The sequence below is a fragment of the Psammomys obesus genome, unplaced genomic scaffold (assembly GCF_907164565.1).
Source record: "Psammomys obesus unplaced genomic scaffold, mPsaObe1.curated_primary_1811, whole genome shotgun sequence".
Classification (NCBI taxonomy): Eukaryota; Metazoa; Chordata; class Mammalia; order Rodentia; family Muridae; genus Psammomys; species Psammomys obesus.
The window spans coordinates 2,061,166-2,078,442 of record NW_026585742.1 but is presented as its reverse complement, the minus strand read 5'-3'; the positions used below and the strand labels follow the sequence as shown (position 1 = coordinate 2,078,442).

At 40.0% G+C, this 17,277-nt stretch overlaps 1 protein-coding gene across 4 annotated transcripts in view; it reads left to right on the top strand.

Moving 5' to 3' along the window:
* Nucleotides 1-17,277, top strand: part of Fhit (fragile histidine triad diadenosine triphosphatase) — a 1,508,502-nt gene that overhangs the window by 1,140,316 nt on the left and 350,909 nt on the right. The gene's annotated exons all lie outside the window — the stretch shown is intronic.

The following is a 17,277-nucleotide window of genomic DNA, read 5'->3' as shown; positions in this document are numbered from 1 at the left end:
TGTATATATATTCTATAATAATATATATGCATATAATAAGATAAGGATGGAACATTTTTGTTTTTGTTATACTTAGGGAGAAGTCTATATTTTTGGTTTGTGGGTAAGACATGGTCATATTGCTATGAAGTGTGATTGTTATTATTGTAAGAAATAGTGGCATCCCTATTGTAAGTAGGTCAGTGTGCCAGATATAACAGGGATGCCACCAAATGTTTTTTTAAAGCCAAGAGACAGTTGATTATTCACCGTATAGCAATGACTGGCCTTGATAATGTTAAAAATTATCTGGATATTTCCTAAGGATGTTTTGGATTGATACTGGCCAAATTTGCCTATTACCTGTTTTTGTAAATAAAGTTTTATTGAAACACAGCCACACTCATCTGAGAATGCATTGGCTCTGAGAATTTTAGTGGTGTAGTGGCAGAGATAAGTTGTTAATATAGAAACCATATGCCTTGCAAAATGTAAAATATATGCTCCAAGTCATCATATTTTTATGGTCTTATGCATGGACTATGAGGTACTCGTCCATCTCTGCCTTGTAGGGCCAATAGCATGTAAAATTAAAGATAATTTGGTGGGCTCAGTCAGTTTGTGGAGACACTGGAAGCAGACAGTGTTTGTTGATGTTGTAGTTGTCTCTTTCTCTTGGAAAGTTTTTGGCATGTGATTCAGGTACCTGGAAAGGAGGCAGGGAAGATCCTTGGCATGTGTGGTTGTTATCACTATGCTTTTTGAAATTAGGATCTTGTTTACATTTCTCAAAAAAAATATACACACATATATCAACATACCCTCCACATCTGTTTGTTGAAATGGAGTGTTCCTGCTATACCACTGCTCGATTAGTAAACCACAGCATAATTAAACCATGGCCTATACTTTTTAGGATCAGTAAATAGCACAGTATGCGGAATGCACTGCCTTGGGTTTCTTGCTTAGAATTCATCCTCAGTGAACATTGAGTGATGGCCTGCTTAGCCTCTCCATGACAATACAAATGATTAGCCAGTAGGACATTATTACCAATGACCAGCAATTTGCAGAATTGGGGGTTACTTGACTTCATCACCCTGGATTCCGTGGTGTGATGAGAGGGAGTGTGAGGCTGAGTAGCAGATGAAGAAGGTTCCACCCCTGCTTGGTGGTACAAAGCCTTCCTGACAGCTATGTACTTTGGGATCTTGGCCAGATCACTCAAAAGAGAGATCATCAATTTACTAAATAGACTGCATCATGAGTTTTAATGTGGAGAAACGTTCTTCAGATTTTTAAAAAATGCACACCCAGATCCTCAGGTCTGACACCCAGTCTCTTTAGACCTGGATCATAGCCCAGAAATATGTATTCTATATAAATCCCTCAGATGATCCAGTGGAAGCTTCTCAGACCAAAGCTGCAAACACATTTAACTCACCTCATTTTCTACTTTTCCCCCTGGCTTTGTCTTCTAACATGTAATGAACCTTGACAGGCACATGTGCATACATCTGACCCTTACAAGATTATGAACAGATAGGCAAGAATGGTAGCATAGTCAGGAAACAGATGAGAACCCTTGTTTCCATGTTCCTTTTTTTACCTCTCACTCCTGGCATGGTCCCAAGCCTTCTCTTTTCTCCTCTGCCCTGTCATGTACACAGATACTTGCATCTACGAAAACCTCTGAACTTATCTTCAGTGCAGCCCTGCCAGCACGGTTATGTTAGGCTGTAAACTTCACCCCTGATAAACAGTGTTGTGGTCTTTCTTGTTGGGTGTTATTTCTGCCTCTCTTACCCCCTTCTTTTTAACACTTGAACGGGTTTTTATTCCCCATGCATGTCACCTTTATCAGGAATGTTCTAAATTCCAGTGAGCTCAAGCTGACTGATTGGGTCCATGTGACTTCCAACCAGTCCTTGCTTTTTGAGTTAGCACAGGGGCTCCTAAATAAATAGTGGCTCAATAAATATTTGGTGAATGAAGAAGGGACAATGAAGAATGTGTAGAGCAGAGAGCTCTGGGGATTTATTAGTGATTAAGGAGACCTGTATGAGAGGGCTCTCAGATGCACCTTAAACTTAACTGAATTAAGTCTTTACTGCAAGTTTTAACTTGTATCTTGCAGCCCTTCCCCTTTCTAGAAAATGTCCCTCCATCCCCAAACTCAACCTTAAAACTCAAAAAGTATGAGCATTATCAAACAAGGAAGTAGATATTTTGCTTTCAATTTCCTAAAAGCAGAGAGAATATCTAAATGAAAGTGACTTTTAAGATATAACTGGCATATTAGGAAACTTTTGACCACTGGAGTTCTGAGGTAATCTTATGCTCCCACAGTTTTAATTGTCCAATAGTGATAAAGAGTATTGAAATAATAAGGGACAGTTTCCCTCTTTGAAAATTACCTTTGAGAATTAACCTGGTTTGAGTTATCAGTATTCTTCACTATAGAGATAGTAAATGATAGCTTACAATGTTTAAAACCCTTTGAAATGGAAAAGGGCTATAATTAGGACATTTTCATGATGATGATGACTTTTAAATAATGTAACACTGTTTGACACTCAAGCATATTTTTAGAGCTCACGCACAGTAAGGATCATCCTTCTACCCTTCTTCATTGTCTCCCTTTCAGCTAGAGTCGGAGCTCTGGGAAAGAGTGCCATTTCTGGGTTCCCGGGGCTTAGTGAGAGTTGGAGGGAGAACTGAGAACTTGGCAGTTGGAGAAGTAACTATAGCTCACTACTCATTTCCTTCCCAAAAGTGCAGCTTTTCTTGTTCATTAGGGATTAATTTTTTTCAAAACTGAGAATGAGAGAGAAAGAAGGAGACAAAGACAGAAACCAAGAACGAGAACAGAGGAAATGCAGGGTTCACAGTGTTACAGTAGAAAGTGTGTAAGGCTGAGTAGCTGGAAGCAAGAAGCAGGCAAGAGGGAATAGTAGTAGCAAAGGGCAAGGAGGAAAAAGGGCCTGGAGAAGGGGCCGCTGGGAGAGAGCGAGCCCAGTCAGGCTCCTCAGAAGGAAAGACTGTTTTTAACTGTCTTGACAATGCTTTAAACTTGAAAACTCAATTTCTTATCTCCACAATCCTCACCCATAGTTGCTTGAATTCCACCAGTCTGGAAAAAACAGTGTGGGCTACAGTTGTGTATCAACACTACAATAATAAAAACGTCAGACCCCAATTCAGAGCAGGTGCTTGAAGGAGCCGTGGCTCTGCTGGGACAGGTGATCTTGACTGCTCTCCAGGTGTCTTCCGGATGAAGTGCCTGCTCTGTGAGTAGGTCTAGTTGAGATTCACTAAACATAAATGGAGCTACACTTAGTAAGAGCTGGTAAGCCAGCTCCTCGGGAGTGTGCTCTATTGCAGGATCTTGCTGTCCTTGAATCCTAGTCAGGCTTGCCTGTCTCTACTTTCTGAAGGAGTTGAGCCTTGGGGATACCATGTTGAACTCCTGTTGCTTGCCTCCCCTCCCCCTTTCTCTTTCCTCTTCTCTGCTTCTCTCTCCTCTTCCTCATTCCCCCTCTCTCTTTGTTGCACTCTCCTTCCCCCTCCCTCTCTCCCTCCTGTCTTAACTTTCATTCTGAAATAACACTAAATTTGTTTCAAAAAAAACAACAAAACTTTTAAAAGTTGTAAATGTGCTCTAAAAAAATCCTTCTTATGCTTATGGTCCTAACAGATTTTCCAGGTATTAATACTCTATTTATTTTATTGTATTCTATCTCTGTGTCTACATACCTGTCCTACATGTATACCGTTTTCTCGAAAGACTTTGCTGTAGTGCATAGTGTCTGAAGACACAATAGTCTCTTAGGGAAAAAAATACAACTATCAACCTAGGAAATTCACAGTGATTCAAAGCTGTTTCTCCTCTGCAAACCTTCCTAAGATGCTGCTTCTTTCCCTTTTTCCTTTGGTTGTCTTCTAACCTATAGTGACATGGATCATATCATACAGATCACATGAGTTACGCAGATCACACCAATCCTACTGTGTGAGTTGATCACACTGCACAAGTCAATCACACTTGCACTGTCTTCATCTTGTTCAGTCTCACACAATTCCTTACAGTTTGTGTGGCATGACTTGGACAAACCTGCACTCCTTGATTTCAGTAATGTTTGTTAATTGGGGGTTTATCTAATGAGATGTTTATTCTGTTCAAATGATGGGCTTTTCTAGCAGGGATGCTGCAGAAAGGGCATCACATCCTCCTCCATGATCAACAGCTACCTGCCCAATGCTGCAGAGGCCTCCGTATGTTAATCAGTTCATTAATGTGGATATCTGCATTGGTGTGGAGGGGAAGTATGAAACTGTATTCATTTTAAAATTAAATGTAATAATGATGAAATATTTTTAGAGAAAATTAGGTATCTTGTTTGTTTATCATTTTACCCCTGTTTATAAAACCTTTACCAATGCTTCTTAACTGAAGTAATGACTACTGTTAAAACTGTCAAAGGGTACTTTTTAAATTTAATTGTGGCTTATTCATTGCTAGATATTATACAATGAGCGAGAGCCAGTCATCCTCTTTACTTAAAATAATTAAATTGTATAGTATAAATTTAACATTTGCAATATGGTGTTATCAAAAACAGATAAATAGTAAAATGGTTATTACAGCGGAGCCAGGAACAAATTCTCCAGAAAGCTTCTAGTTCAGCCTCATTATCCCGTGGTGTGATTTAGGGTGAGGAACTCTAACCTTCTTCCAGAAGGGTCATTTAATGAGAACCTATGAAGAAAGTATGAATCATTTTCAAAGCTGGCTTTTTAAAGAAAGAGAAATGGGCTTTTTCTGAGTTTGGAGCACATCATACAGAGAGCTATAGTGCTGGACTTCATTCTGAATATTTTGAATATTTATGGTGCTTGATGTTTGGACTTTTAAAAAGGTCACTTGAAAATGAAGTCACTTTCATTTTCAAAGAGAAGAAGGTGAACATGAAAAAGGAAGAACTCTTAATGAAAGCTGCGATATCTATTCTCCTGCAAAAGGTCTTCTCTTCCTATAGTAATTGTATTTCTTAATGGTTTTCCTTGTGTGGGGTAATTGTGTCGTGACATAGGAAAATATCCCAGTGCAGGGACTGCCGGGTTTCTGTGACAGCTGGCCATCACACATGTCTGGAGCTTTTCTTTTAGCTATGTGACCATTGCAGGTAGAGCTAGGAGCAGATCACCTGTACTCTCTCACCACCCTTGGATGCTTGTTTTTCTTAGAAAAGATATTTTGTTTAGAATCCATGATCATCAGTTTAATCTATCTTGATAACAGCAGGGGTAGCATTATAGGCATTAAGAGTTTCAGTACAATCAGGAAAGTCCTAGCCTTGACTCTTGGGAATGCTACGCTTCAAGACTCCGACCTTCTCTTAGCTTCTTATGTCTTGCACAGTATATGGCTAGTATTATATAGACCCCAATCCCAATGGATGGTGCATGGTAAAAAGCATATGCATTTTTTACATCTAAATTGAGAAAGACTGCATCGAAATACACCAGCCGTTAGTACACTCCATAGTACAGAAATATGACAAAACTTAAGTGAGTCACAAACTCATTCAACTTCTGCTTTGTGGAATACCATTTCAGACAAACCACTTGAGCAACAAAGAGTTAAATGTAAATGGTTTCATAAAGGCCAATTATATTATTTTTTATTTGGTGAGCTGGTTTGAATAAGAATGACCCTCATAGGCTCATGTGTTTGGAAGTTTGAACTATGGGGGATGGTACTGTTAGGAGCTGTGCCATTTCTAGAATAGGTGTCAACTCGTTGGAGGAAATGTGTCATTTCGAAGGTGGGCTTTGAGGTCTCATATGCTTAAGTTAGGCTTAGTGTGACACATAGTCTCTTCCTGCTGCCTGCAGATCAACATAAAGAATGCTAAACTCCCCCACTAGCATCATGCCTGCCTGGATGCTACCATGCCCCACCAAACGTTTTCCTTTCTAAGAGTTGGCATGGTCATGGTGTTTCTTCATAGCAATAAACCTGAACTTAAGACAGGTGGTGTGGCTAAGACTTTCAAAATAACTAGTTAAGGATTCTTTTCTCTGAGGTTTCCTGTTTATAAGTCTTTCTACTGGTGTTTATACCTGTGGATTGAGGGCAGAGCTTTGTTCTCTTGTATTTACTCTAAAGAGTATCACATGGATTTTGAAGATATTCTTCACTTTGCACTAAGTTTTTATTCCCTTGATTTTTTTTTTTACTTTTATTTTTTTAGCATTTGAGTTTCTGCTTCATACATGACTCAATTAAGAATGTGCCTTGTGTCATGGATATAACAGGTAAACTGGTAGCTATTTCTGGCCAAAGTTTCTTTGCTTTCAAATCTTAGGGTTTGTCCTTCCATAGATGACATTTCAAGTGATGACCAGAAGTGCTTAGACTGGCTAGCATGTTCGCCTAATCCTAATCCACAAATGTAAGCACAATGAATTTTGGTGAAGTTTTCTAGAGTGCTTGTCCATTCATTTTCATTTCTTCTTGTCCTATAGTCAGTGGGTGTATGGAAAGGTGTCAAGTACTCTGAGGTGCTAAGTCGAGTGGCCTTAGAAATAAGTAATTACCTCATCCAATGAAAAATTCATGATAACATTCATAGTTTCCTGGAGATAATCTTTCTGTGAAAGTTCGATTGGACAATCAATCAATCAATCAATCAATCAATCAAAATAAAAAGCTGGATGATACTTGCATACTGGAAGGGGAACGGGTAGGGCAATAAATACCAAATAAAACACTTTGGTGGTCTTGCCAACAAGCCATAGCAAGTTATAGGACATGCCATTTCCCCTCCTCAACATAGTTAGCAGGACTGGGAAGAGCAATGATGCTGCCTTACCAGATAAAATGTGTCGTCTACCCTTGAAGCTGGGCCAGGGATTGTATTCAGTGCCTTAGACGTGAAGGTTAATTTCTGAAGTCTCACCACTTGGTGAACCAATGATTAATGGCTAAATCTTAATTTGATTCTGCTAGTGGTAAGATCTTCTGATGCTTTGTGGATACAAAGGTGATAAAGCACATTGTGTTTCAAAGTATTTTAGGATAGTATTACATAGTAAACAAGAGAAGACTAAGTATAAGGCACAGAAGAGGTAACATTGTGGATATTGAGAAAAAATAAAAAATCTCTGTCAATCATAATCAGCAAAATAGAGATGAGTGCATGAGTTAATCTCAAAATACTGTTGTGCAGCAACTGTTCTTCAAATACTGTGACTTCAAATAGTCATTATTCTGACTCTTAGTTTGTGAGGCATCTCAGCCTGACTTAAATCCTGGGTGTGTGTTGGGTTACGTGTCTGCCACCCTACAACTTGCAGGAGCTATGATGTCTGCTTACCATGTGAGTCAATTCTCAACCTCCTAGTAAATCAAATCTCTTAATACGCTATTGTCCAAATCAAGATCATGATCAGAAATGTGCATAAATGTACTCCTCTTAGGGTCTAAAAAAAAATAAAGAAATTGAGTATTCCCTGAATGGTGATCTAATCTATTTTCACAGAACAAGCCGGTCTGTCCATCTGAAGTACTTGTCAACAAATAGCAGGATTCAGACCCTTGAAGAAATTCTGAGTCACACAAGATAGTTTTAAATTCCAGCTCAGATAAAGGAGTGAGTTTTTCTGTGAATTGGGGGCAGTAAGAGTTCCTGACCATAAATTTGGAACAGGATGATTTGGGTATGTTATGAAACAAGACTGAAGAAGAAGACGACAGAAGGCAGCAGGGAGCAGTCAAGGGCTGGAGAAGGTAGCACATAGTGAAACAGAGACAACCAGTGTCAGAGTCTCTTTAGGAAAATTCCAGGCTGAGAGGAAAATGGGGATTGTGACCTAAAAGAAAGAAAATGAAAGAATTCCACATACATGCTATGGTCAACAAAGGGGGATCTGGAAGCTTAATGTCCTAGTTAATGAACCATAGATGGCAGAAACATTATTTTCTATCTTTGTCTCTCATGCTGTACATTTTATAAGATAACAAAGCACTGTGTTGAGTCAATCAGGATCCCCTCCAACAGCTTTGCCATATACAGACTGAAGTGGTTGTGAAACTGCTGGATCTTGAGAAGACCGTTCTTACCAATTAATATGCTCAAGGGACCTTATTTTCAAGTATTAAGTGGGGGTAAAATATTTACCTGTGCAGTTAATAAGCAACATATTAACACAGGCAGTCACTTGAATTGTTAATTGATGTTTAATTTTTAATCACTCACACCTGGAGACATTTTTCCCAATATAAAAAGAAGACCTAATAATTTCAACTCAGGGTGAATAGGCATTGGGATTTTTCTTCATGAATTTGTCACTAGTTGCCATCCTGTTATAATCCCCATAATGCAGTCAGTGCCATAATGCAGTCATCCATTGAGCATGTATTGATCATGAACTTAGAACAGCAGAACTCACGTGGGATCCAAAGAAAAAGATGGTTGTATTTCTCCACACAAGTACCGGCCACTCCAGCTGGGAAGGAAAGTAGCTGAATAACAAGAATTAACGGAACGTGGAATACTGGTGCTCACCACACAGAACAAAGCAGAAGAGGTAGGATTTTGTAGAAGGTAAAAAGATGAGAAGCAGAAGCTAGCGACCCAGGTTTCCTGTGTTTGAATCCTCGCTGACTCCAGGACATCATGCCAGGTAGCAAGGTCTCCATCAATAAAGTGAAGACAGTGGTGACAGTCTTTAAAAGTCACTGTCTAGGACAAGTTACAACAGTGCTTGGCACATAAGGAAGTACTTGCAGACTCTTGGGTTTTCTTGTTTACAGAATTGTAGCTGTTTGTTTAGTGGGGTGATATAGCCCTCTAGATCCTTTGCATGGCATAACACTAACACCTGGGCATCTAGTGGGAGTCTTCCCAGTTCTAAACATGGTTGACCGTTGTCTCATATGGAGGGAACATGCTAGAACCTACTTAGATTTGTTCCTCTTACATCAAGAGTGCTGGCCTTTCTGGCACTAACTCTTTGCTGTGGATGGACCAACGCTTGATGACACTCCTGGCTTTTGTACTTTCACTTTGTCTTCCCTTCCTGACTCATGGGCTTCAAGTTGGTGTTCCTGTGTGTGCATGTGTGTGCATGAGCATGTGTGTGTGTGTGTGTGTGAGTGTGTGTGTATTTCTGTGTTTCCTTCTCCCACTCATTGTGACCATTTTGTTGACCATCTTTGGAAAGTCAGTTCCCAAAGCCCAGGCCTCAAGCCTTGGCAGCCATAACTCTCCCCCTTTTAATCACTTATGCCTACTTGGCTGCCACTGGTAAACAGATGTACATTAGCCAGGCCTTTCCCTAGAGAGGCTGCATAAGCTGCCCTTGGAAGGGGAACAGCAGTCAGGAATGTTGGGTGTGGAACAAGAGTCATGCAGGTGAGGGAGGAGCAAAGGCAGACCTCAGCAGTAGAGATATGACACCCTCATGATGGAAGGAAAAAGCCACTACCAAGCCATTTTTACTCCTCAGTGGACACAGTGTCAACTACACATTCCACTTTAATTTTTTAGTGGTCTGAATAAGGAATAAAGCACAGATGAAACAGATTTTAATGTCATACCTTTAAACACACTATATAAAAAATAGGTAATTTGAGTAATTAAAAATGTAGTAAGGTAATTCTTCTGCATGGTGTTTTCTGGCATTGTCTGAAATCTGGTTTATATTTTATACTTCTACATTGCTTCACACTGAGATAGTCAGAGCTGAGAGGCCCACACAGAAGCACATGTGGCTACTCTGCAGTGAGAGTAAGACTAAAGTTTGGTAAGCAAGGAAGAGAATGGCATGGTGAATGGGGTTATACATAGAAGCAGACTGGAGCGGGCTTTGCACACTAAGGTAGAACACAGTTTGTCAACTCTACCTTGACTTTCTGCTTCATCATTAGTAGACTCCACAGATATTTTCCTCTTCCTTTTGCCCTGTCAGCACTCTTTTAACTTGTCCTATTGAAGTAGGAATAAAGTCAACCATTTTTTTTAATTTTCATTTTTTCTTCCACAATTTATTTATTATATATCCTGATTGAAGCCCCCTCCCTCAACTCCCCCAGTCCCACTCTCTTTCCCTCATCCCCTTCCCCTAGACTACTGAAAGGGAGAGTTCTCCACTATTGCCATCTGCCCATAGCTTGCTAAGTCTCATTAGGACTCCTTGGATTCCTCTAGATGTGTAATAGAGGATAGTCATCCACAGACCTTAAGAACCTAAACACTAAGGAAGACCCTAGGGAGGATGCTTAAATCTCATTCAGAATGGCAAACAGGATAGACACCAGAAGTGGCGGAAGAGAGGAAACAGGATGGGAGTCTACTATAGAGAGTCCTCTGAAAGGCTCCACCCAACAGGGATCATAGCAGATACTTAGACTCAGGGCCAAACTTTGGGCAGAGCACAGGGAGTCTTATGGAGGAAGAGAGGGGTGGGATTAGAGGGACATGGAGGGGACAGGAACCCTACAAGGAGACCAACAAAGCTAAAAGATCTGAGCCCAGCAGGTCCTGCAGAGACTGATGCACCAACAGAGGACCAATGGAGAGGACCTAGCCCCCTGCTCAGATGTGGCTATTTGGCAGTGCAGTCTCCATGTGGATCTCTGAATGAGGGCATCAGGGGCTGCCTCTATCACAAACTCAGTTGACTGCTCTCTGATCACTTGATACTGATGATGCAGTCTCGCCAAGCCATGGAGGAAGAGGATCCAAGTCAACCATTTTTAACAACAGCTAAGTCTTTTAAGGAATATACCTAAATGGCTCAAGGAGAACAACTAGAGAATCAAGTCCAGGAAAACTCACAGTAATAGCTTTCTATCTAATGTTATACTTTCTCTCCTGGGCTCACTCGGCATGGCCCAGATCTATATGTGAAGCTGAGATTTGGAGCACATGATGGTCATCCTGGATGTGTCCAAGGAACTCAACCGAAGCCTCAAATCTTCGTTGTTCTTCCCTGATTTACCTTCTACATGTCCACATCAACTATTAGTTGAGTTCCTCTAGTTGCTTCAAGCATGAAGTGACTCCAAAACATCTTAGTAATGAAGTCTGTGTGCTAGCCGTGCTCTGTCTTGTTTTGTCACTCAATGAGAGCCTGACATGTTGAAAATACCAAATCAATATCTTTGGAAAGAGCCAGTGTACAAAGAAGACAGGAACTCCTTTGGCATACCCATAAGGCAGAATAGGAATTGCAGCTTGGTGGTAGTAGTGTGGGGTAGGCAAGGACCTGGACATGTAAGGAGGCATAGTGTCTCCTGACATGGCACCTCTAGAGGCAGAGCAACATTCTTGGAACTCTTACAAGGCAATTGAGACAGCGGTGACAATCGAGATAGACATATCTCAGGCATTTGTTATAATGTCTTGTGTGATCCAATTCATACGTGTGGAGATTCCTGTATTCTTCTCCCCAGCAGGTCAGATGTAGGGCACTGTAGAGCTTTTTTAGCCTAGTATCTTGGGTGTAGTCATCAGGTTAACCTCACAAAGCAATATGATAAGAACCTTCCTGTCAGAGGCAACAAGAAAACAATATAGGTAAACAGTAGGGACCCCTAGGTAAGCTGGGGATCTTTCCTGGAAGTTGTGACATCTAAATTGTCCTTTAAGAGGTAAGGACAAGCCCAGCAGGTGGAGCGCTGGGAGGAAAGTCTGCAAGACAGAAGATTCTTGTGTGTTAAATTTTTATTATTCTGCCCCTGAATTACAATCACCCATCTCTTGGGATGCTGTGTATTTGGAAGAGCTCTGGAAGGTGGAAACCCCTCTATGAATGTAAAGCATTATTATTTTATGGATTCTGTTTGAGGGAGCCTTAGCGGAGTGATGGGTGCACAGGATGAATATTTGATAGGTAGAGAATGTGCTCTACAGAGCTGGTGTCTCCCTGAGAAGGAACTTTACCAGAATCACAGCAAATCTCTCTGTGAGCTGCAGTATTCAGAGTGTTAGAGTTAACTGAATTATTTAAGACAAAAATAATGTTTATTCTGAAAGTCTCCCCAAACATATGCTTTGTGTAATCTCCTGGATTGATGCTCTGTGTGGACATGGAAGTTCCCTGTCTCTTTGCTGGATCCCAGTGCTTGAGTGATGTTTTTTGTTTAATGTAGTCTGTGTGTGGATCCCTGTTATCATCATCTATAGTGGAAGTAGATAGGTTTTGTTAGAAAATTTATTTTTAAGCAATTTATTAAAGTTGTGTGCTATCATTTTTGCTAATTGAATATTTTTATAACATGACTAATACACAAATATTTCTTGTTACTTAAAAAATATTAGCTCAAATATTACCATATAAGACAGGAAATTGCTTCAGCTCCTCTCCAGCCTAAAGAGGATGTCATGTCAGACATGAAAGTGGCATGCATGTCTTCCTCTGTGCCCAGTTCCATGCCAGTGCCCCTGTGTGTAGAGTACACATAAGGCATAAACAGGATCATACTGCTGACACTGGCCTGGGACTCAAAGTTTGCCTTCTGGGTATGCTTTGACATTCTTTCCCAGTGAGAAACATCCATTTTTCTTAGTAACTTCATGGAAGTTCATGTATGAAAGAATCACATTTACTTGACTGATCACAAGTTTTGCTAACTTAGGGGCAGTATAGCAACAAATATCCTTACACATATATCTTATATATATTAATTCTCATGACTTTCTGTTTTATTCAAAGAACAACTATTTTATTAATCAGTCATTTCCTTTGGGCTTTTGTTGATTCTTAATTAAAAATCAGGCATAGAAAATTGTTTTTCATTAAGCATTCTTCCTTACCAGCTTCATGTTTGACAACTTAATTGTGAAATATAAATGTATTGTATGATCAAATTAAATATCTCATACACATTCACACACATATTCTCTCTCATGGTTTCTGAGCTGGCGCTATAGTGCAGTGATAGAATGCCTGTCTAGGGAATGCAGAGCTCTAGGTGTGAACCCCAGCACTGTGAAAGTAAATTAAGAAATGAAATTAGGCAAAGCGTAAGAGCCAGAGGACCAGGACAGATGCTGTGAGATACTCTCTTCTAAAAGCCTGTGACAAAACCTAACAATCCTTCATGTTAAAAGTCTTGGAGAAATCAGGGATACAAGGCACATTCCAAAACAAAATAAAGGCAATGTACAGCAAGCTTGATAGCTAACATCAAATTAAATAAAGAGAAACTAAAAAGCAATTCCATTAAAGTTATGGGCAAGACAAAGCTTCCCAATCTCTCTGTGTCTATTCAACATAGTACTTGAAGTTCTAGCTGAGCAATATGACAACTAAAGGGGACCAAGGAGATGCAAATAGGAAAGGAAGAAGTCGAAGTATCAATATTTGCAGATGATATGATAATATACATGAGTAACCCCAAAAATTCTACCAAGGAACTCCGACAGCTGATAACACCTTCAGCAACATGACTGCATACAAAATTAACTAAAAAAAAAAAAATCAGTAGCCTTCATTTATACAAACGATAAAAGGACTAAGAGAAGAATTAAGGGAATAATACCCTTCACAATAGCCGCAAGTAATATAAAATATCTTGGTGTAACTCTAACCAAGCAAGTGAAACACAGGTATGACAAGAATTTCAAGTCTCTGAAAAAAGAAATTGAAGAAGATATCAGGAGATGGAATGATCTCCTATACTCATGGATTGGAAGAATTAACATAGCAAAAAATGGCCATATTACCAAAAGCAACCTATAAAGTCAATGCAATACCCGTGAGAATTCCAATACAATTCTATACAGACATTGAAAGAGACATTTTCAACTTTATATGGATAAATAAAAAGCCCAGGATAGCTAAAACAATTGTGTACAATAAAATAATTTCTGGGGGTATCACCATCAATGATTTAAAGTTGTACTATAGGCAATAGTTATAACAACTGCATGGTACTGACACAAAAACAGAAAAGTGGATCAATGGAATCAAATTGAAGACCCAGAAATAAACCCACACACCTAAGGACACTTGATTTTTGACAAAGAAACCAAAATGATACAAAAAAAGAAGAAGAAGAAATCATCTTCAACAAATGGTGCTGGTCTAATTGGATGTCTATATGTAGAAGAATACAAATAGATCCATATTTATTTTCTGCACAAAACTCAAATCCAAGCGGATCAAAGACCTCAGCATAGAACCAGATACAGTAAATCTAATAGAGAAGAAAGTCGGGGAAAAGCCTTGAATGCAGGGGTGCAGGAGGCAACATCCTGACTAGAACATCAATACCTCAGGCACTAAGACCAACAATAAATAAATGAAACTGAAAAGCTTCTGTAAGGCAAAGGACACTGTCAATAGGATAAAATGGCAGCAAACAGAATGAGAAAAGATTGACACCAATTCTACATTTGACAGATGGCTAATAACCAAAATATATTAAGAACTCAAGAAAATAAACACCAACAAAACCAAATAGCCTAGTTAAAAACTGTGGTACAGAGCTGAACAGAAAAGTCTCAACAGGAATATTGAATGGCTGTGAAGCACTTGAAATGCTCAACATCCTTAGTCATCAGGGAAATGTAAATCAAAGCAACTCTGAGATTCTACCTTATACCCATCAGAATTGCTAACAAAAACTCAAGTGATAGCACATGCTGGTGAGGATGTGAAAAAAGGGGAACGGACCCTCCTCCATTGCTGGTGGGAGTGCAAACTTGTACAGCCACTTTGAAACTCAATCTGGCACTTTCTCAGAAAACTGGCAATAGTTCTACATCAAGACAGAACTATACCATTCTCTTCTCAAAAAGACACAAGGTGGAAGCAATTTAGGAGGATTTAGGGGAGACTATGATTAAAATATGTTGATAGGCATTCTCTAAGAATTAATATAATAGTGTGTGCATGTGTGTGTGAGAGAGAGAAATAAAATAAAACCAGATTCTAAATAAGATGTTGGGACTAGGATTGGTGCTTGCATAGCATGCGTGAGACCATGGATGGGTTCACTATTTATGACAGCAAGTTAATAGTAATAACTGGAGTACTGAGTGGTTTGTGGTAATTCCTTTAAGTATAGGGTTTCTTCTCCTCCTCCCACCTTTTATATCATATGGAATGTTCTAGGCCTCACACAGTAATGCACACAACCAACAGCGGTCAGCCACACAGCCTTAAATTCTCTGTTAAGGCTGTTTTTTATTCTTTCCGGTTCTCAGGGCTTCCAGTTGGACTCTGGGTACTTTAGTGCCTAGTCAGGATCAGTTACGGTATGCTGTGGAGAAAAATTAGCAACAATTTCCTACCCCTTCAGAAAAGAAAGTAACATTTTAAGTTTGGAAGTCACCACTGAAACTGTCGATAAGTGTTTTGTCGAATGAACAAATGAATAGTTGAAAGTAAAACAAATAAAAGTAAGTGTGTAGCTCTTTAGACCGTTTCCGACATCAGTCACTGCCGCTCCAAGTCTCAGTGTGAGCCTGCTGCCGCTTTGGGGAAGGAGAGGGGATAGACTGCTTAATTGGAGCATCTATCTGCTCCAACAAGCTTTCACTGGGTCTCTAATGATGGAGTGGGGCTGTCGGGTAAAAATTCCCAAAGCCCACAGCACTGCAGCCTTCCCGTCCACTCAAAAGAAAAAGGGAAGAACCGCTGCACTGGTGACTTTAGCAAGATACAAGGTCTTCTCAGATCAATATCCACCAAACAACAAAGGCAATTGATAAGTTAAGCTGCGATCGGCCAGATAGCACCCGCGCCTTCCCCTGACAAATGCGACTCACTGTCCTCTACACTGTACCTCATGTTAGGAGGAAATCAGATAAAGTGGCAGGCTGTTTGTTTACTTTCTGCGGTTAGGTGAGAGTGTGTGGTTTAACTGAGCGTCACCTGTTTACACTTTTTAGCTATAGACTCTGAGCATGAAGGTACGATGCATCTATAGAGAGGACGATGAAGTGTGCTAATTAGTACAACATTAATAAGTCAATGAGTGAAAATAAAACTCAACTGTCATAAAACCCACTTTTCCTTCAACAACAAAAACTGTCCCCCATAACCACATGCCGAGGTAACCAGAAAATGGCACGATCTTGAATATCAATTAAGGAAATATTTTCTAACTCTAGATAAAAATGACAAATGGTAAGAGTTGTCTTTGAGCCTGTACCACACATGACAGCAAATCAATAATGTTCTGAAAATGAGAACACACGCATCTTACTTGGTCCCAGGTATCCTACATGGTCTCATGGGCCACGTTTTAGCTTCAGAGTCAGGCTTAGAACCTCTTCCTTTAAGCCGATTGCTCTCTTACCTGATGCATGTCATATAGGACAATCTAGAACAATACAGGAAAGCCGCATCAAGAATCAGTGCAGTGTGCTATACTAGACCCCTGAAGTGTTTATGGTCTAATCCTGTCTCTGGCACTTGCGTAAGTGCCACGTGCAATGTTGTAAGCATTGTATTTTCACGAGTCAGTTTCTTTGTGTGCAATGGCTTTCTTGACAAAAAGAAAATTGTGTGATACTTTCTGACGTGCCCATGTAGTCAGTATTTAGGATAATTGATAGCTATTTTTGACAATGATTAAAGGAGAAGTGATAAATACAGATTGAAGTAGGGTTATGTGGTAGCTATAAAATGCACAGCACGTATTCATGTTATTTCCTTCATCTTGCAGCCATGTGTGGGTATATGGGTGTGTGTGATTTGCTCTATTTTATGTTTTCTTTATGAGGTTGGGCCTCAGGAGCCACCACAGCTACTTGATGCACTCCTGATGTCTCACATGGCAGATTCCTGTTGGCGTTTTTCTCCATCATCTCAGGCCTGTGGTGGTTGGTGTTAGTTGTCATCCTGACAGAATCTAGAGTTACCTGGGAGACAGGCCTTTGAGCATGCGTGTGGGAGAGGGCCTTGATCAAGTAAATCAGGGTGGTAAGAGCTAGCCACTCTGACTGGCACTGTTTTTGATGAGATCCTGAAGTTTGCCATGGAGAGCGGGAACTGAGCGGGAGCGTGTAGTCATCCATCTCTGCTCTCTGACTGTAGATGTGATGGGAGGGACTGCCTCAAGCTTCTGCTGCCATGACCTCTATCACAATTTCCAGCCACAATCATCTGTTCCTTCAACTGTAAGACAAACCCTTTCTCCCTTAAGTTGCTTTTGTCAGAGAATTTTGTCACAGCAACTAGAAAAGAAAGTCAGGAAGGTTTGTGATATAATGGTTATTTTGATTTACGTCAAAATCCAGGAGTCACTGTGAGGAGCAAGAAAAAGACTGTATG